Source organism: Diuraphis noxia, unplaced genomic scaffold, assembly GCF_037042655.1.
Source record: "Diuraphis noxia isolate RWA-SAM2 unplaced genomic scaffold, SU_Dnox_SAM2 contig0007, whole genome shotgun sequence".
NCBI classification, from domain to species: domain Eukaryota; kingdom Metazoa; phylum Arthropoda; class Insecta; order Hemiptera; family Aphididae; genus Diuraphis; species Diuraphis noxia.
Genome location: NW_028301717.1, coordinates 5,034,545 through 5,058,446, shown reverse-complemented (window position 1 = coordinate 5,058,446; position 23,902 = coordinate 5,034,545).

The following is a 23,902-nucleotide window of genomic DNA, read 5'->3' as shown; positions in this document are numbered from 1 at the left end:
AAAAATATAAAAAGTATGATTAGTTCAATACAAATGACTTTAAACTATATTTAGCGGAATTATCACCATTTTTTACCAAATTTTTTCCCAATTTTTTTTTCTATTTTTTGTATTCACCCAAATGTATTGTAAATACGTGTTTTAGATGTAAAATAATGTGAACTTAACGATAAAAATATAAAAAGTATAAAAAGTATGATTAGTTCAATACAAATGACTTTAAACGATATTTAGCGGAATTATCACCATTTTTTACCAAATTTTTTTTCTATTTTTTGTATTCACCCAAATGTATTGAAAACACGTGTTTTAGATGTAAAATAATGTGAACTTAACGTTAAAAATATAAAAAGTATGATTAGTTTAATAGAAATGACTTAAGACGATATTTAGCGGATTCATCACCTGTATTTCAAAATTTTTTTACGACTTTTTATATTCACCCAAATGTATTGTAAAGACGTGTTTTAGATGTAAAATAATGTGAACTTAACGATAAAAATATAAAAAGTATGATTAGTTCAATACAAATGACTTTAAACGATATTTAGCGGAATTATCACCATTTTTTACCAAATTTTTTCCCAAATTTTTTTTCTATTTTTTGTATTCACCCAAATGTATTGTAAATACGTGTTTTAGATGTAAAATAATGTGAACTTAACGATAAAAATATAAAAAGTATGATTAGTTCAATACAAATGACTTTATACGATATTTAGCGGAATTATCACCATTTTTTACCAAATTTTTTTTCTATTTTTTGTATTCACCCAAATGTATTGTAAATACGTGTTTTAGATGTAAAATAATGTGAACTTAACGATAAAAATATAAAAAGTATGATTAGTTCAATACAAATGACTTTAAACGATATTTAGCGGAATTATCACCATTTTTTACCAAATTTTTTCCTAAATTTTTTATCTATTTTTTGCATTCACCCAAATGTATTGTAAATACGTGTTTTAGATGTAAAATAATGTGAACTTAACGATAAAAATATAAAAAGTATGATTAGTTCAATACAAATGACTTTAAACGATATTTAGCGGAATTATCACCATTTTTTACCCAATTTTTTCCCAAATTTTTTTTCTATTTTTTTGTATTCACCCAAATGTATTGTAAACACGTGTTTTAGATGTAAAATAATGTGAACTTAACGTTAAAAATATAAAAAGTATGATTAGTTTAATAGAAATGACTTAAGACGATATTTAGCGGATTCATCACCTGTATTTCAAAATTTTTTTACGAACTTTTATATTCACCCAAATGTATTGTAAAGACGTGTTTTAGATGTAAAATAATGTGAACTTAACGATAAAAATATAAAAAGTATGATTAGTTCAATACAAATGACTTTAAACTATATTTAGCGGAATTATCACCATTTTTTACCAAATTTTTTCCCAAATTTTTTTTCTATTTTTTGTATTCACCCAAATGTATTGTAAATACGTGTTTTAGATGTAAAATAATGTGAACTTAACGATAAAAATATAAAAAGTATGTTTAGTTCAATACAAATGACTTTAAACGATATTTAGCGGAATTATCACCATTTTTTACCAAATTTTTTTTCTATTTTTTGTATTCACCCAAATGTATTGAAAACACGTGTTTTAGATGTAAAATAATGTGAACTTAACGTTAAAAATATAAAAAGTATGATTAGTTTAATAGAAATGACTTAAGACGATATTTAGCGGATTCATCACCTGTATTTCAAAATTTTTTTACGACCTTTTATATTCACCCAAATGTATTGTAAAGACGTGTTTTAGATGTAAAATAATGTAAACTTAACGATAAAAATATAAAAAGTATGATTAGTTCAATACAAATGACTTTAAACGATATTCAGCGGAATTATCACCATTTTTTACCCAATTTTTTCCCAAATTTTTTTTCTATTTTTTGTATTCACCCAAATGTATTGTAAATACGTGTTTTAGATGTAAAATAATGTGAACTTAACGATAAAAATATAAAAAGTATGATTAGTTCAATACAAATGACTTTAAACGATATTTAGCGGAATTATCACCATTTTTTACCAAATTTTTTTTCTATTTTTTGTATTCACCCAAATGTATTGTAAACACGTGTTTTAGATGTAAAATAATGTGAACTTAACGTTAAAAATATAAAAAGTATGATTAGTTTAATAGAAATGACTTAAGACGATATTTAGCGGATTCATCACCTGTATTTCAAAATTTTTTTACGAACTTTTATATTCACCCAAATGTATTGTAAAGACGTGTTTTAGATGTAAAATAATGTGAACTTAACGATAAAAATATAAAAAGTATGATTAGTTCAATACAAATGACTTTAAACTATATTTAGCGGAATTATCACCATTTTTTACCAAATTTTTTCCCAATTTTTTTTTCTATTTTTTGTATTCACCCAAATGTATTGTAAATACGTGTTTTAGATGTAAAATAATGTGAACTTAACGATAAAAATATAAAAAGTATGATTAGTTCAATACAAATGACTTTAAACGATATTTAGCGGAATTATCACCATTTTTTACCAAATTTTTTTTCTATTTTTTGTATTCACCCAAATGTATTGAAAACACGTGTTTTAGATGTAAAATAATGTGAACTTAACGTTAAAAATATAAAAAGTATGATTAGTTTAATAGAAATGACTTAAGACGATATTTAGCGGATTCATCACCTGTATTTCAAAATTTTTTTACGACCTTTTATATTCACCCAAATGTATTGTAAAGACGTGTTTTAGATGTAAAATAATGTGAACTTAACGATAAAAATATAAAAAGTATGATTAGTTCAATACAAATGACTTTAAACGATATTTAGCGGAATTATCACCATTTTTTACCAAATTTTTTCCCAAATTTTTTTTCTATTTTTTGTATTCACCCAAATGTATTGTAAATACGTGTTTTAGATGTAAAATAATGTGAACTTAACGATAAAAATATAAAAAGTATGATTAGTTCAATACAAATGACTTTATACGATATTTAGCGGAATTATCACCATTTTTTACCAAATTTTTTTTCTATTTTTTGTATTCACCCAAATGTATTGTAAATACGTGTTTTAGATGTAAAATAATGTGAACTTAACGATAAAAATATAAAAAGTATGATTAGTTCAATACAAAGGACTTTAAACGATATTTAGCGGAATTATCACCATTTTTTACCAAATTTTTTCCCAAATTTTTTATCTATTTTTTGCATTCACCCAAATGTATTGTAAATACGCGTTTTAGATGTAAAATAATGTGAACTTAACGATAAAAATATAAAAAGTATGATTAGTTCAATACAAATGACTTTAAACGATATTTAGCGGAATTATCACCATTTTTTACCCAATTTTTTCCCAAATTTTTTTTCTATTTTTTTGTATTCACCCAAATGTATTGTAAACACGTGTTTTAGATGTAAAATAATGTGAACTTAACGTTAAAAATATAAAAAGTATGATTAGTTTAATAGAAATGACTTAAGACGATATTTAGCGGATTCATCACCTGTATTTCAAAATTTTTTTACGAACTTTTATATTCACCCAAATGTATTGTAAAGACGTGTTTTAGATGTAAAATAATGTGAACTTAACGATAAAAATATAAAAAGTATGATTAGTTCAATACAAATGACTTTAAACTATATTTAGCGGAATTATCACCATTTTTTACCAAATTTTTTCCCAAATTTTTTTTCTATTTTTTGTATTCACCCAAATGTATTGTAAATACGTGTTTTAGATGTAAAATAATGTGAACTTAACGATAAAAATATAAAAAGTATGTTTAGTTCAATACAAATGACTTTAAACGATATTTAGCGGAATTATCACCATTTTTTACCAAATTTTTTTTCTATTTTTTGTATTCACCCAAATGTATTGAAAACACGTGTTTTAGATGTAAAATAATGTGAACTTAACGTTAAAAATATAAAAAGTATGATTAGTTTAATAGAAATGACTTAAGACGATATTTAGCGGATTCATCACCTGTATTTCAAAATTTTTTTACGACCTTTTATATTCACCCAAATGTATTGTAAAGACGTGTTTTAGATGTAAAATAATGTGAACTTAACGATAAAAATATAAAAAGTATGATTAGTTCAATACAAATGACTTTAAACGATATTTAGCGGAATTATCACCATTTTTTACCAAATTTTTTTTCTATTTTTTGTATTCACCCAAATGTATTGAAAACACGTGTTTTAGATGTAAAATAATGTGAACTTAACGTTAAAAATATAAAAAGTATGATTAGTTTAATAGAAATGACTTAAGACGATATTTAGCGGATTCATCACCTGTATTTCAAAATTTTTTTACGACCTTTTATATTCACCCAAATGTATTGTAAAGACGTGTTTTAGATGTAAAATAATGTGAACTTAACGATAAAAATATAAAAAGTATGATTAGTTCAATACAAATGACTTTAAACGATATTTAGCGGAATTATCACCATTTTTTACCAAATTTTTTTTCTATTTTTTGTATTCACCCAAATGTATTGTAAACACGTGTTTTAGATGTAAAATAATGTGAACTTAACGTTAAAAATATAAAAAGTATGATTAGTTTAATAGAAATGACTTAAGACGATATTTAGCGGATTCATCACCTGTATTTCAAAATTTTTTTACGACCTTTTATATTCACCCAAATGTATTGTAAAGACGTGTTTTAGATGTAAAATAATGTGAACTTAACGATAAAAATATAAAAAGTATGATTAGTTCAATACAAATGACTTTAAACGATATTTAGCGGAATTATCACCATTTTTTACCCAATTTTTTCCCAAATTTTTTTTCTATTTTTTGTATTCACCCAAATGTATTGTAAATACGTGTTTTAGATGTGAAATAATGTGAACTTAACGATAAAAATATAAAAAGTATGATTAGTTCAATACAAATGACTTTAAACGATATTTAGCGGAATTATCACCATTTTTTACCATATTTTTTTTCTATTTTTTGTATTCACCCAAATGTATTGTAAACACGTGTTTTAGATGTAAAATAATGTGACCTTAACGTTAAAAATATAAAAAGTATGATTAGTTTAATAGAAATGACTTAAGACGATATTTAGCGGATTCATCACCTGTATTTCAAAATTTTTTTACGACCTTTTATATTCACCCAAATGTATTGTAAAGACGTGTTTTAGATGTAAAATAATGTGAACTTAACGATAAAAATATAAAAAGTATGATTAGTTCAATACAAATGACTTTAAACGATATTTAGCGGAATTATCACCATTTTTTACCAAATTTTTTTTCTATTTTTTGTATTCACCCAAATGTATTGAAAACACGTGTTTTAGATGTAAAATAATGTGAACTTAACGTTAAAAATATAAAAAGTATGATTAGTTTAATAGAAATGACTTAAGACGATATTTAGCGGATTCATCACCTGTATTTCAAAATTTTTTTACGACCTTTTATATTCACCCAAATGTATTGTAAAGACGTGTTTTAGATGTAAAATAATGTAAACTTAACGATAAAAATATAAAAAGTATGATTAGTTCAATACAAATGACTTTAAACGATATTCAGCGGAATTATCACCATTTTTTACCCAATTTTTTGTATTCACCCAAATGTATTGTAAATACGTGTTTTAGATGTAAAATAATGTGAACTTAACGATAAAAATATAAAAAGTATGATTAGTTCAATACAAATGACTTTAAACGATATTTAGCGGAATTATCACCATTTTTTACCAAATTTTTTTTCTATTTTTTGTATTCACCCAAATGTATTGTAAACACGTGTTTTAGATGTAAAATAATGTGAACTTAACGTTAAAAATATAAAAAGTATGATTAGTTTAATAGAAATGACTTAAGACGATATTTAGCGGATTCATCACCTGTATTTCAAAATTTTTTTACGAACTTTTATATTCACCCAAATGTATTGTAAAGACGTGTTTTAGATGTAAAATAATGTGAACTTAACGATAAAAATATAAAAAGTATGATTAGTTCAATACAAATGACTTTAAACTATATTTAGCGGAATTATCACCATTTTTTACCAAATTTTTTCCCAAATTTTTTTTCTATTTTTTGTATTCACCCAAATGTATTGTAAATACGTGTTTTAGATGTAAAATAATGTGAACTTAACGATAAAAATATAAAAAGTATGATTAGTTCAATACAAATGACTTTAAACTATATTTAGCGGAATTATCACCATTTTTTACCAAATTTTTTCCCAAATTTTTTTTCTATTTTTTGTATTCACCCAAATGTATTGTAAATACGTGTTTTAGATGTAAAATAATGTGAACTTAACGATAAAAATATAAAAAGTATGTTTAGTTCAATACAAATGACTTTAAACGATATTTAGCGGAATTATCACCATTTTTTACCAAATTTTTTTTCTATTTTTTGTATTCACCCAAATGTATTGAAAACACGTGTTTTAGATGTAAAATAATGTGAACTTAACGTTAAAAATATAAAAAGTATGATTAGTTTAATAGAAATGACTTAAGACGATATTTAGCGGATTCATCACCTGTATTTCAAAATTTTTTTACGACCTTTTATATTCACCCAAATGTATTGTAAAGACGTGTTTTAGATGTAAAATAATGTAAACTTAACGATAAAAATATAAAAAGTATGATTAGTTCAATACAAATGACTTTAAACGATATTCAGCGGAATTATCACCATTTTTTACCCAATTTTTTCCCAAATTTTTTTTCTATTTTTTGTATTCACCCAAATGTATTGTAAATACGTGTTTTAGATGTAAAATAATGTGAACTTAACGATAAAAATATAAAAAGTATGATTAGTTCAATACAAATGACTTTAAACGATATTTAGCGGAATTATCACCATTTTTTACCAAATTTTTTTTCTATTTTTTGTATTCACCCAAATGTATTGTAAACACGTGTTTTAGATGTAAAATAATGTGAACTTAACGTTAAAAATATAAAAAGTATGATTAGTTTAATAGAAATGACTTAAGACGATATTTAGCGGATTCATCACCTGTATTTCAAAATTTTTTTACGACCTTTTATATTCACCCAAATGTATTGTAAAGACGTGTTTTAGATGTAAAATAATGTGAACTTAACGATAAAAATATAAAAAGTATGATTAGTTCAATACAATTGACTTTAAACGATATTTAGCGGAATTATCACCATTTTTTACCCAATTTTTTCCCAAATTTTTTTTCTATTTTTTGTATTCACCCAAATGTATTGTAAACACGTGTTTTAGATGTAAAATAATGTGAACTTAACGTTAAAAATATAAAAAGTATGATTAGTTTAATAGAAATGACTTAAGACGATATTTAGCGGATTCATCACCTGTATTTCAAAATTTTTTTACGAACTTTTATATTCACCCAAATGTATTGTAAAGACGTGTTTTAGATGTAAAATAATGTGAACTTAACGATAAAAATATAAAAAGTATGATTAGTTCAATACAAATGACTTTAAACTATATTTAGCGGAATTATCACCATTTTTTACCAAATTTTTTCCTAAATGTTTTTTCTATTTTTTGTATTCACCCAAATGTATTGTAAATACGTGTTTTAGATGTAAAATAATGTGAACTTAACGATAAAAATATAAAAAGTATGTTTAGTTCAATACAAATGACTTTAAACGATATTTAGCGGAATTATCACCATTTTTTACCAAATTTTTTTTCTATTTTTTGTATTCACCCAAATGTATTGAAAACACGTGTTTTAGATGTAAAATAATGTGAACTTAACGTTAAAAATATAAAAAGTATGATTAGTTTAATAGAAATGACTTAAGACGATATTTAGCGGATTCATCACCTGTATTTCAAAATTTTTTTACGACCTTTTATATTCACCCAAATGTATTGTAAAGACGTGTTTTAGATGTAAAATAATGTAAACTTAACGATAAAAATATAAAAAGTATGATTAGTTCAATACAAATGACTTTAAACGATATTCAGCGGAATTATCACCATTTTTTACCCAATTTTTTCCCAAATTTTTTTTCTATTTTTTGTATTCACCCAAATGTATTGTAAATACGTGTTTTAGATGTAAAATAATGTGAACTTAACGATAAAAATATAAAAAGTATGATTAGTTCAATACAAATGACTTTAAACGATATTTAGCGGAATTATCACCATTTTTTACCAAATTTTTTTTCTATTTTTTGTATTCACCCAAATGTATTGTAAACACGTGTTTTAGATGTAAAATAATGTGAACTTAACGTTAAAAATATAAAAAGTATGATTAGTTTAATAGAAATGACTTAAGACGATATTTAGCGGATTCATCACCTGTATTTCAAAATTTTTTTACGACCTTTTATATTCACCCAAATGTATTGTAAAGACGTGTTTTAAATGTAAAATAATGTGAACTTAACGATAAAAATATAAAAAGTATGATTAGTTCAATACAAATGACTTTAAACGATATTTAGCGGAATTATCACCATTTTTTACCAAATTTTTTTTCTATTCTTTGTATTCACCCAAATGTATTGTAAACACGTGTTTTAGATGTAAAATAATGTGAACTTAACGTTAAAAATATAAAAAGTATGATTAGTTTAATAGAAATGACTTAAGACGATATTTAGCGGATTCATCACCTGTATTTCAAAATTTTTTTACGATCTTTTATATTCACAAATGTATTGTAAAGACGTGTTTTAGATGTAAAATAATGTGAACTTAACGATAAAAATATAAAAAGTATGATTAGTTCAATACAAATGACTTTAAACTATATTTAGCGGAATTATCACCATTTTTTACCAAATTTTTTCCCAAATTTTTTTTCTATTTTTTGTATTCACCCAAATGTATTGTAAATACGTGTTTTAGATGTAAAATAATGTGAACTTAACGATAAAAATATAAAAAGTATGATTAGTTCAATACAAATGACTTTAAACTATATTTAGCGGAATTATCACCATTTTTTACCAAATTTTTTCCCAAATTTTTTTTCTATTTTTTGTATTCACCCAAATGTATTGTAAATACGTGTTTTAGATGTAAAATAATGTGAACTTAACGATAAAAATATAAAAAGTATGTTTAGTTCAATACAAATGACTTTAAACGATATTTAGCGGAATTATCACCATTTTTTACCAAATTTTTTTTCTATTTTTTGTATTCACCCAAATGTATTGAAAACACGTGTTTTAGATGTAAAATAATGTGAACTTAACGTTAAAAATATAAAAAGTATGATTAGTTTAATAGAAATGACTTAAGACGATATTTAGCGGATTCATCACCTGTATTTCAAAATTTTTTTACGACCTTTTATATTCACCCAAATGTATTGTAAAGACGTGTTTTAGATGTAAAATAATGTAAACTTAACGATAAAAATATAAAAAGTATGATTAGTTCAATACAAATGACTTTAAACGATATTCAGCGGAATTATCACCATTTTTTACCCAATTTTTTCCCAAAATTTTTTTCTATTTTTTGTATTCACCCAAATGTATTGTAAATACGTGTTTTAGATGTAAAATAATGTGAACTTAACGATAAAAATATAAAAAGTATGATTAGTTCAATACAAATGACTTTAAACGATATTTAGCGGAATTATCACCATTTTTTACCAAATTTTTTTTCTATTTTTTGTATTCACCCAAATGTATTGTAAACACGTGTTTTAGATGTAAAATAATGTGAACTTAACGTTAAAAATATAAAAAGTATGATTAGTTTAATAGAAATGACTTAAGACGATATTTAGCGGATTCATCACCTGTATTTCAAAATTTTTTTACGACCTTTTATATTCACCCAAATGTATTGTAAAGACGTGTTTTAGATGTAAAATAATGTGAACTTAACGATAAAAATATAAAAAGTATGATTAGTTCAATACAAATGACTTTAAACGATATTTAGCGGAATTATCACCATTTTTTACCAAATTTTTTTTCTATTTTTTGTATTCACCCAAATGTATTGTAAATACGTGTTTTAGATGTAAAATAATGTGAACTTAACGATAAAAATATAAAAAGTATGATTAGTTCAATACAAATGACTTTAAACTATATTTAGCGGAATTATCACCATTTTTTACCAAATTTTTTCCCAAATTTTTTTTCTATTTTTTGTATTCACCCAAATGTATTGTAAATACGTGTTTTAGATGTAAAATAATGTGAACTTAACGATAAAAATATAAAAAGTATGATTAGTTCAATACAAATGACTTTATACGATATTTAGCGGAATTATCACCATTTTTTACCAAATTTTTTTTCTATTTTTTGTATTCACCCAAATGTATTGTAAATACGTGTTTTAGATGTAAAATAATGTGAACTTAACGATAAAAATATAAAAAGTATGATTAGTTCAATACAAATGACTTTAAACGATATTTAGCGGAATTATCACCATTTTTTACCAAATTTTTTCCCAAATTTTTTATCTATTTTTTGTATTCACCCAAATGTATTGTAAATACGTGTTTTAGATGTAAAATAATGTGAACTTAACGATAAAAATATAAAAAGTATGATTAGTTCAATACAATTGACTTTAAACGATATTTAGCGGAATTATCACCATTTTTTACCCAATTTTTTCCCAAATTTTTTTTCTATTTTTTGTATTCACCCAAATGTATTGTAAACACGTGTTTTAGATGTAAAATAATGTGAACTTAACGTTAAAAATATAAAAAGTATGATTAGTTTAATAGAAATGACTTAAGACGATATTTAGCGGATTCATCACCTGTATTTCAAAATTTTTTTACGAACTTTTATATTCACCCAAATGTATTGTAAAGACGTGTTTTAGATGTAAAATAATGTGAACTTAACGATAAAAATATAAAAAGTATGATTAGTTCAATACAAATGACTTTAAACTATATTTAGCGGAATTATCACCATTTTTTACCAAATTTTTTCCTAAATTTTTTTTCTATTTTTTGTATTCACCCAAATGTATTGTAAATACGTGTTTTAGATGTAAAATAATGTGAACTTAACGATAAAAATATAAAAAGTATGTTTAGTTCAATACAAATGACTTTAAACGATATTTAGCGGAATTATCACCATTTTTTACCAAATTTTTTTTCTATTTTTTGTATTCACCCAAATGTATTGAAAACACGTGTTTTAGATGTAAAATAATGTGAACTTAACGTTAAAAATATAAAAAGTATGATTAGTTTAATAGAAATGACTTAAGACGATATTTAGCGGATTCATCACCTGTATTTCAAAATTTTTTTACGACCTTTTATATTCACCCAAATGTATTGTAAAGACGTGTTTTAGATGTAAAATAATGTGAACTTAACGATAAAAATATAAAAAGTATGATTAGTTCAATACAAATGACTTTAAACGATATTTAGCGGAATTATCACCATTTTTTACCAAATTTTTTTTCTATTTTTTGTATTCACCCAAATGTATTGTAAAGACGTGTTTTAGATGTAAAATAATGTGAACTTAACGATAAAAATTTAAAAAGTATGATTAGTTCAATACAAATGACTTTAAACGATATTTAGCGGAATTATCACCATTTTTTACCCAATTTTTTCCCAAATTTTTTTTCTATTTTTTGTATTCACCCAAATGTATTGTAAATACGTGTTTTAGATGTGAAATAATGTGAACTTAACGATAAAAATATAAAAAGTATGATTAGTTCAATACAAATGACTTTAAACGATATTTAGCGGAATTATCACCATTTTTTACCAAATTTTTTTTCTATTTTTTGTATTCACCCAAATGTATTGTAAAGACGTGTTTTAGATGTAAAATAATGTGAACTTAACGATAAAAATTTAAAAAGTATGATTAGTTCAATACAAATGACTTTAAACGATATTTAGCGGAATTATCACCATTTTTTACCCAATTTTTTCCCAAATTTTTTTTCTATTTTTTGTATTCACCCAAATGTATTGTAAATACGTGTTTTAGATGTGAAATAATGTGAACTTAACGATAAAAATATAAAAAGTATGATTAGTTCAATACAAATGACTTTAAACGATATTTAGCGGAATTATCACCATTTTTTACCATATTTTTTTTCTATTTTTTGTATTCACCCAAATGTATTGTAAACACGTGTTTTAGATGTAAAATAATGTGAACTTAACGTTAAAAATATAAAAAGTATGATTAGTTTAATAGAAATGACTTAAGACGATATTTAGCGGATTCATCACCTGTATTTCAAAATTTTTTTACGACCTTTTATATTCACCCAAATGTATTGTAAAGACGTGTTTTAGATGTAAAATAATGTGAACTTAACGATAAAAATATAAAAAGTATGATTAGTTCAATACAAATGACTTTAAACGATATTTAGCGGAATTATCACCATTTTTTACCAAATTTTTTTTCTATTTTTTGTATTCACCCAAATGTATTGTAAAGACGTGTTTTAGATGTAAAATAATGTGAACTTAACGATAAAAATTTAAAAAGTATGATTAGTTCAATACAAATGACTTTAAACGATATTTAGCGGAATTATCACCATTTTTTACCCAATTTTTTCCCAAATTTTTTTTCTATTTTTTGTATTCACCCAAATGTATTGTAAATACGTGTTTTAGATGTGAAATAATGTGAACTTAACGATAAAAATATAAAAAGTATGATTAGTTCAATACAAATGACTTTAAACGATACTTAGCGGAATTATCACCATTTTTTACCATATTTTTTTTCTATTTTTTGTATTCACCCAAATGTATTGTAAACACGTGTTTTAGATGTAAAATAATGTGAACTTAACGTTAAAAATATAAAAAGTATGATTAGTTTAATACAAATGACTTTAAACGATATTTAGCGGAATTATCACCATTTTTTACCAAATTTTTTTTCTATTTTTTGTATTCACCCAAATGTATTGAAAACACGTGTTTTAGATGTAAAATAATGTGAACTTAACGTTAAAAATATAAAAAGTATGATTAGTTTAATAGAAATGACTTAAGACGATATTTAGCGGATTCATCACCTGTATTTCAAAATTTTTTTACGACCTTTTATATTCACCCAAATGTATTGTAAAGACGTGTTTTAGATGTAAAATAATGTAAACTTAACGATAAAAATATAAAAAGTATGATTAGTTCAATACAAATGACTTTAAACGATATTCAGCGGAATTATCACCATTTTTTACCCAATTTTTTGTATTCACCCAAATGTATTGTAAATACGTGTTTTAGATTTAAACTAATGTGAACTTAACGATAAAAATATAAAAAGTATGATTAGTTCAATACAAATGACTTTAAACGATATTTAGCGGAATTATCACCATTTTTTACCAAATTTTTTTTCTATTTTTTGTATTCACCCAAATGTATTGTAAACACGTGTTTTAGATGTAAAATAATGTGAACTTAACGATAAAAATATAAAAAGTATGATTAGTTCAATACAAATGACTTTAAACGATATTTAGCGGAATTATCACCATTTTTTACCAAATTTTTTTTCTATTCTTTGTATTCACCCAAATGTATTGTAAACACGTGTTTTAGATGTAAAATAATGTGAACTTAACGTTAAAAATATAAAAAGTATGATTAGTTTAATAGAAATGACTTAAGACGATATTTAGCGGATTCATCACCTGTATTTCAAAATTTTTTTACGACCTTTTATATTCACCCAAATGTATTGTAAAGACGTGTTTTAGATGTAAAATAATGTGAACTTAACGATAAAAATATAAAAAGTATGATTAGTTCAATACAAATGACTTTAAACGATATTTAGCGGAATTATCACCATTTTTTACCAAATTTTTTTTCTATTTTTTGTATTCACCCAAATGTATTGTAAAGACGTGTTTTAGATGTAAAATAATGTGAACTTAACGATAAAAATTTAAAAAGTATGATTAGTTCAATACAAATGACTTTAAACGATATTTAGCGGAATTATCACCATTTTTTACCCAATTTTTTCCCAAATTTTTTTTCTATTTTTTGTATTCACCCAAATGTATTGTAAATACGTGTTTTAGATGTGAAATAATGTGAACTTAACGATAAAAATATAAAAAGTATGATTAGTTCAATACAAATGACTTTAAACGATATTTAGCGGAATTATCACCATTTTTTACCATATTTTTTTTCTATTTTTTGTATTCACCCAAATGTATTGTAAACACGTGTTTTAGATGTAAAATAATGTGAACTTAACGTTAAAAATATAAAAAGTATGATTAGTTTAATAGAAATGACTTAAGACGATATTTAGCGGATTCATCACCTGTATTTCAAAATTTTTTTACGACCTTTTATATTCACCCAAATGTATTGTAAAGACGTGTTTTAGATGTAAAATAATGTGAACTTAACGATAAAAATATAAAAAGTATGATTAGTTCAATACAAATGACTTTAAACGATATTTAGCGGAATTATCACCATTTTTTACCAAATTTTTTTTCTATTTTTTGTATTCACCCAAATGTATTGAAAACACGTGTTTTAGATGTAAAATAATGTGAACTTAACGTTAAAAATATAAAAAGTATGATTAGTTTAATAGAAATGACTTAAGACGATATTTAGCGGATTCATCACCTGTATTTCAAAATTTTTTTACGACCTTTTATATTCACCCAAATGTATTGTAAAGACGTGTTTTAGATGTAAAATAATGTAAACTTAACGATAAAAATATAAAAAGTATGATTAGTTCAATACAAATGACTTTAAACGATATTCAGCGGAATTATCACCATTTTTTACCCAATTTTTTGTATTCACCCAAATGTATTGTAAATACGTGTTTTAGATGTAAAATAATGTGAACTTAACGATAAAAATATAAAAAGTATGATTAGTTCAATACAAATGACTTTAAACGATATTTAGCGGAATTATCACCATTTTTTACCAAATTTTTTTTCTATTTTTTGTATTCACCCAAATGTATTGTAAACACGTGTTTTAGATGTAAAATAATGTGAACTTAACGTTAAAAATATAAAAAGTATGATTAGTTTAATAGAAATGACTTAAGACGATATTTAGCGGATTCATCACCTGTATTTCAAAATTTTTTTACGAACTTTTATATTCACCCAAATGTATTGTAAAGACGTGTTTTAGATGTAAAATAATGTGAACTTAACGATAAAAATATAAAAAGTATGATTAGTTCAATACAAATGACTTTAAACGATATTTAGCGGAATTATCACCATTTTTTACCAAATTTTTTTTCTATTTTTTGTATTCACCCAAATGTATTGTAAACACGTGTTTTAGATGTAAAATAATGTGAACTTAACGTTAAAAATATAAAAAGTATGATTAGTTTAATAGAAATGACTTAAGACGATATTTAGCGGATTCATCACCTGTATTTCAAAATTTTTTTACGACCTTTTATATTCACCCAAATGTATTGTAAATACGTGTTTTAGATGTAAAATAATGTGAACTTAACGATAAAAATTTAAAAAGTATGATTAGTTCAATACAAATGACTTTAAACGATATTTAGCGGAATTATCACCATTTTTTACCCAATTTTTTCCCAAATTTTTTTTCTATTTTTTGTATTCACCCAAATGTATTGTAAACACGTGTTTTAGATGTAAAATAATGTGAACTTAACGTTAAAAATATAAAAAGTATGATTAGTTCAATACAAATGACTTTATACGATATTTAGCGGAATTATCACCATTTTTTACCATATTTTTTTTCTATTTTTTGTATTCACCCAAATGTATTGTAAACACGTGTTTTAGATGTAAAATAATGTGAACTTAACGTTGAAAATATAAAAAGTATGATTAGTTTAATAGAAATGACTTAAGACGATATTTAGCGGATTCATCACCTGTATTTCAAAATTTTTTTACGACCTTTTATATTCACCCAAATGTATTGTAAAGACGTGTTTTAGATGTAAAATAATGTGAAATTAACGATAAAAATATAAAAAGTATGATTAGTTCAATACAAATGACTTTAAACGATATTTAGCGGAATTATCACCATTTTTTACCCAATTTTTTCCCAAATTTTTTTTCTATTTTTTGTATTCACCCAAATGTATTGTAAACACGTGTTTTAGATGTAAAATAATGTGAACTTAACGTTAAAAATATAAAAAGTATGATTAGTTTAATAGAAATGACTTAAGACGATATTTAGCGGATTCATCACCTGTATTTCAACATTTTTTTACGACCTTTTATATTCACCCAAATGTATTGTAAATACGTGTTTTAGATGTAAAATAATGTGAACTTAACGATAAAAATATAAAAAGTATGATTAGTTCAATACAAATGACTTTAAACGATATTTAGCGGAATTATCACCATTTTTTACCAAATTTTTTTTCTATTTTTTGTATTCACCCAAATGTATTGTAAAGACGTGTTTTAGATGTAAAATAATGTGAACTTAACGATAAAAATTTAAAAAGTATGATTAGTTCAATACAATTGACTTTAAACGATATTTAGCGGAATTATCACCATTTTTTACCCAATTTTTTCCCAAATTTTTTTTCTATTTTTTGTATTCACCCAAATGTATTGTAAATACGTGTTTTAGATGTAAAATAATGTGAAATTAACGATAAAAATATAAAAAGTATGATTAGTTCAATACAAATGACTTTATACGATATTTAGCGGAATTATCACCATTTTTTACCATATTTTTTTTCTATTTTTTGTATTCACCCAAATGTATTGTAAACACGTGTTTTAGATGTAAAATAATGTGAACTTAACGTTAAAAATATAAAAAGTATGATTAATTTAATAGAAATGACTTAAGACGATATTTAGCGGATTCATCACCTGTATTTCAAAATTTTTTTACGACCTTTTATATTCACCCAAATGTATTGTAAAGACGTGTTTTAGATGTAAAATAATGTGAACTTAACGATAAAAATATAAAAAGTATGATTAGTTCAATACAAATGACTTTAAACGATATTTAGCGGAATTATCACCATTTTTTACCCAATTTTTTCCCAAATTTTTTTTCTATTTTTTGTATTCACCCAAATGTATTGTAAACACGTGTTTTAGATGTAAAATAATGTGAACTTAACGTTAAAAATATAAAAAGTATGATTAGTTCAATACAAATGACTTTATACGATATTTAGCGGAATTATCACCATTTTTTACCATATTTTTTTTCTATTTTTTGTATTCACCCAAATGTATTGTAAACACGTGTTTTAGATGTAAAATAATGTGAACTTAACGTTGAAAATATAAAAAGTATGATTAGTTTAATAGAAATGACTTAAGACGATATTTAGCGGATTCATCACCTGTATTTCAAAATTTTTTTACGACCTTTTATATTCACCCAAATGTATTGTAAAGACGTGTTTTAGATGTAAAATAATGTGAAATTAACGATAAAAATATAAAAAGTATGATTAGTTCAATACAAATGACTTTAAACGATATTTAGCGGAATTATCACCATTTTTTACCCAATTTTTTCCCAAATTTTTTTTCTATTTTTTGTATTCACCCAAATGTATTGTAAACACGTGTTTTAGATGTAAAATAATGTGAACTTAACGTTAAAAATATAAAAAGTATGATTAGTTTAATAGAAATGACTTAAGACGATATTTAGCGGATTCATCACCTGTATTTCAACATTTTTTTACGACCTTTTATATTCACCCAAATGTATTGTAAATACGTGTTTTATATGTAAAATAATGTGAACTTAACGATAAAAATATAAAAAGTATGATTAGTTCAATACAAATGACTTTAAACGATATTTAGCGGAATTATCACCATTTTTTACCAAATTTTTTTTCTATTTTTTGTATTCACCCAAATGTATTGTAAAGACGTGTTTTAGATGTAAAATAATGTGAACTTAACGATAAAAATTTAAAAAGTATGATTAGTTCAATACAATTGACTTTAAACGATATTTAGCGGAATTATCACCATTTTTTACCCAATTTTTTCCCAAATTTTTTTTCTATTTTTTGTATTCACCCAAATGTATTGTAAATACGTGTTTTAGATGTAAAATAATGTGAAATTAACGATAAAAATATAAAAAGTATGATTAGTTCAATACAAATGACTTTATACGATATTTAGCGGAATTATCACCATTTTTTACCATATTTTTTTTCTATTTTTTGTATTCACCCAAATGTATTGTAAACACGTGTTTTAGATGTAAAATAATGTGAACTTAACGTTAAAAATATAAAAAGTATGATTAATTTAATAGAAATGACTTAAGACGATATTTAGCGGATTCATCACCTGTATTTCAAAATTTTTTTACGACCTTTTATATTCACCCAAATGTATTGTAAAGACGTGTTTTAGATGTAAAATAATGTGAACTTAACGATAAAAATATAAAAAGTATGATTAGTTCAATACAAATGACTTTAAACGATATTTAGCGGAATTATCACCATTTTTTACCCAATTTTTTCCCAAATTTTTTTTCTATTTTTTGTATTCACCCAAATGTATTGTAAACACGTGTTTTAGATGTAAAATAATGTGAACTTAACGTTAAAAATATAAAAAGTATGATTAGTTTAATAGAAATGACTTAAGACGATATTTAGCGGATTCATCACCTGTATTTCAAAATTTTTTTACGACCTTTTATATTCACCCAAATGTATTGTAAAGACGTGTTTTAGATGTAAAATAATGTGAACTTAACGATAAAAATATAAAAAGTATGATTAGTTCAATACAAATGACTTTAAACGATATTTAGCGGAATTATCACCATTTTTTACCAAATTTTTACCCAAATTTTTTTTCTATTTTTTGTATTCACCCAAATGTATTGTAAATACGTGTTTTAGATGTAAAATAATGTGAACTTAACGATAAAAATATAAAAAGTATGATTAGTTCAATACAAATGACTTTATACGATATTTAGCGGAATTATCACCATTTTTTACCAAATTTTTTTTCTATTTTTTGTATTCACCCAAATGTATTGTAAATACGTGTTTTAGATGTAAAATAATGTGAACTTAACGATAAAAATATAAAAAGTATGATTAGTTCAATACAAATGACTTTAAACGATATTTAGCGGAATTATCACCATTTTTTACCAAATTTTTTCCCAAATTTTTTATCTATTTTTTGTATTCACCCAAATGTATTGTAAATACGTGTTTTAGATGTAAAATAATGTGAACTTAACGATAAAAATATAAAAAGTATGATTAGTTCAATACAAATGACTTTAAACGATATTTAGCGGAATTATCACCATTTTTTACCCAATTTTTTCCCAAATTTTTTTTCTATTTTTTGTATTCACCCAAATGTATTGTAAACACGTGTTTTAGATGTAAAATAATGTGAACTTAACGTTAAAAATATAAAAAGTATGATTAGTTTAATAGAAATGACTTAAGACGATATTTAGCGGATTCATCACCTGTATTTCAAAATTTTTTTACGAACTTTTATATTCACCCAAATGTATTGTAAAGACGTGTTTTAGATGTAAAATAATGTGAACTTAACGATAAAAATATAAAAAGTATGATTAGTTCAATACAAATGACTTTAAACTATATTTAGCGGAATTATCACCATTTTTTACCAAATTTTTTCCCAAATTTTTTTTCTATTTTTTGTATTCACCCAAATGTATTGTAAATACGTGTTTTAGATGTAAAATAATGTGAACTTAACGATAAAAATATAAAAAGTATGATTAGTTCAATACAAATGACTTTAAACGATATTTAGCGGAATTATCACCATTTTTTACCAAATTTTTTTTCTATTTTTTGTATTCACCCAAATGTATTGAAAACACGTGTTTTAGATGTAAAATAATGTGAACTTAACGTTAAAAATATAAAAAGTATGATTAGTTTAATAGAAATGACTTAAGACGATATTTAGCGGATTCATCACCTGTATTTCAAAATTTTTTTACGACCTTTTATATTCACCCAAATGTATTGTAAAGACGTGTTTTAGATGTAAAATAATGTAAACTTAACGATAAAAATATAAAAAGTATGATTAGTTCAATACAAATGACTTTAAACGATATTCAGCGGAATTATCACCATTTTTTACCCAATTTTTTCCCCAATTTTTTTTCTATTTTTTGTATTCACCCAAATGTATTGTAAATACGTGTTTTAGATGTAAAATAATGTGAACTTAACGATAAAAATATAAAAAGTATGATTAGTTCAATACAAATGACTTTAAACGATATTTAGCGGAATTATCACCATTTTTTACCAAATTTTTTTTCTATTTTTTGTATTCACCCAAATGTATTGTAAACACGTGTTTTAGATGTAAAATAATGTGAACTTAACGTTAAAAATATAAAAAGTATGATTAGTTTAATAGAAATGACTTAAGACGATATTTAGCGGATTCATCACCTGTATTTCAAAATTTTTTTACGACCTTTTATATTCACCCAAATGTATTGTAAATACGTGTTTTAGATGTAAAATAATGTGAACTTAACGATAAAAATATAAAAAGTATGATTAGTTCAATACAAATGACTTTAAACGATATTTAGCGGAATTATCACCATTTTTTACCAAATTTTTTTTCTATTTTTTGTATTCACCCAAATGTATTGTAAACACGTGTTTTAGATGTAAAATAATGTGAACTTAACGTTAAAAATATAAAAAGTATGATTAGTTTAATAGAAATGACTTAAGACGATATTTAGCGGATTCATCACCTGTATTTCAAAATTTTTTTACGACCTTTTATATTCACCCAAATGTATTGTAAAGACGTGTTTTAGATATAAAATAATGTGAACTTAACGATAAAAATTTAAAAAGTATGATTAGTTCAATACAAATGACTTTAAACGATATTTAGCGGAATTATCACCATTTTTTACCCAATTTTTTCCCAAATTTTTTTTCTATTTTTTGTATTCACCCAAATGTATTGTAAAAACGTGTTTTAGATGTAAAATAATGTGAACTTAACGATAAAAATATAAAAAGTATGATTAGTTCAATACAAATGACTTTAAACGATATTTAGCGGAATTATCACCATTTTTTACCAAATTTTTTCCCAAATTTTTTTTCTATTTTTTGTATTCACCCAAATGTATTGTAAATACGTGTTTTAGATGTAAAATAATGTGAACTTAACGATAAAAATATAAAAAGTATGATTAGCTCAATACAAATGACTTTAAACGATATTTAGCGGAATTATCACCATTTTTTACCAAATTTTTTTTCTATTTTTTGTATTCACCCAAATGTATTGTAAATACGTGTTTTAGATGTAAAATAATGTGAACTTAACGTTAAAAATATAAAAAGTATGATTAGTTTAATAGAAATGACTTAAGACGATATTTAGCGGATTCATCACCTGTATTTCAAAATTTTTTTACGACCTTTTATATTCACCCAAATGTATTGTAAAGACGTGTTTTAGATGTAAAATTATGTGAACTTAACGATAAAAATATAAAAAGTATGATTAGTTCAATACAAATGACTTTAAACGATATTTAGCGGAATTATCAACATTTTTTACCCAATTTTTTCCCAAATTTTTTTCTATTTTTTGTATTCACCCAAATGTATTGTAAATACGTGTTTTAGATGTAAAATAATGTGAACTTAACGTTAAAAATATAAAAAGTATGATTAGTTTAATAGAAATGACTTAAGACGATATTTAGCGGATTCATCACCTGTATTTCAAAATTTTTTTACGACCTTTTATGTTCACCCAAATGTATTGTAAAGACGTGTTTTAGAAGTAAAATAATGTGAACTTAACGATAAAAATTTAAAAAGTATGATTAGTTCAATACAAATGACTTTAAACGATATTTAGCGGAATTATCACCATTTTTTACCAAATTTTTTTTCTATTTTTTGTATTCACCCAAAATGTATTGTAAACACGTGTTTTAGATGTAAAATAATGTGAACTTAACGTTAAAAATTTAAAAAGTATGATTAGTTCAATACAAATGACTTTAAACGATATTTAGCGGAATTATCACCATTTTTTACCCAATTTTTTCCCAAATTTTTTTTCTATTTTTTTTATTCACCCAAATGTATTGTAAATACGTGTTTTAGATGTAAAATAATGTGAACTTAACGATAAAAATATAAAAAGTATGATTAGTTCAATACAAATGACTTTAAACGATATTTAGCGGAATTATCACCATTTTTTACCAAATTTTTTTTCTATTTTTTGTATTCACCCAAATGTATTGTAAACACGTGTTTTAGATGTAAAATAATGTGAACTTAACGTTAAAAATATAAAAAGTATGATTAGTTTAATAGAAATGACTTAAGACGATATTTAGCGGATTCATCACCTGTATTTCAAAATTTTTTTACGACCTTTTATATTCACCCAAATGTATTGTAAAGACGTGTTTTAGATGTAAAATTATGTGAACTTAACGATAAAAATATAAAAAGTATGATTAGTTCAATACAAATGACTTTAAACGATATTTAGCGGAATTATCACCATTTTTTACCCAATTTTTTTTCTATTTTTTGTATTCACCCAAATGTATTGTAAATACGTGTTTTAGATGTAAAATAATGTGAACTTAACGTTAAAAATATAAAAACTATGATTAGTTTAATAGAAATGACTTAAGACGATATTTAGCGGATTCATCACCTGTATTTCAAAATTTTTTTACGACCTTTTATATTCACCCAAATGTATTGTAAAGACGTGTTTTAGATATAAAATAATGTGAACTTAACGATAAAAATTTAAAAAGTATGATTAGTTCAATACAAATGACTTTAAACGATATTTAGCGGAATTATCACCATTTTTTACCCAATTTTTTCCCAAATTTTTTTTCTATTTTTTGTATTCACCCAAATGTATTGTAAAAACGTGTTTTAGATGTAAAATAATGTGAACTTAACGATAAAAATATAAAAAGTATGATTAGTTCAATACAAATGACTTTAAACGATATTTAGCGGAATTATCACCATTTTTTACCAAATTTTTTCCCAAATTTTTTTTCTATTTTTTGTATTCACCCAAATGTATTGTAAATACGTGTTTTAGATGTAAAATAATGTGAACTTAACGATAAAAATATAAAAAGTATAATTAGCTCAATACAAATGACTTTAAACGATATTTAGCGGAATTATCACCATTTTTTACCAAATTTTTTTTCTATTTTTTGTATTCACCCAAATGTATTGTAAATACGTGTTTTAGATGTAAAATAATGTGAACTTAACGTTAAAAATATAAAAAGTATGATTAGTTTAATAGAAATGACTTAAGACGATATTTAGCGGATTCATCACCTGTATTTCAAAATTTTTTTACGACCTTTTATATTCACCCAAATGTATTGTAAAGACGTGTTTTAGATGTAAAATTATGTGAACTTAACGATAAAAATATAAAAAGTATGATTAGTTCAATACAAATGACTTTAAACGATATTTAGCGGAATTATCACCATTTTTTACCCAATTTTTTTTCTATTTTTTGTATTCACCCAAATGTATTGTAAATACGTGTTTTAGATGTAAAATAATGTGAACTTAACGTTAAAAATATAAAAAGTATGATTAGTTTAATAGAAATGACTTAAGACGATATTTAGCGGATTCATCACCTGTATTTCAAAATTTTTTTACGACCTTTTATATTCACCCAAATGTATTGTAAAGACGTGTTTTAGATATAAAATAATGTGAACTTAACGATAAAAATTTAAAAAGTATGATTAGTTCAATACAAAT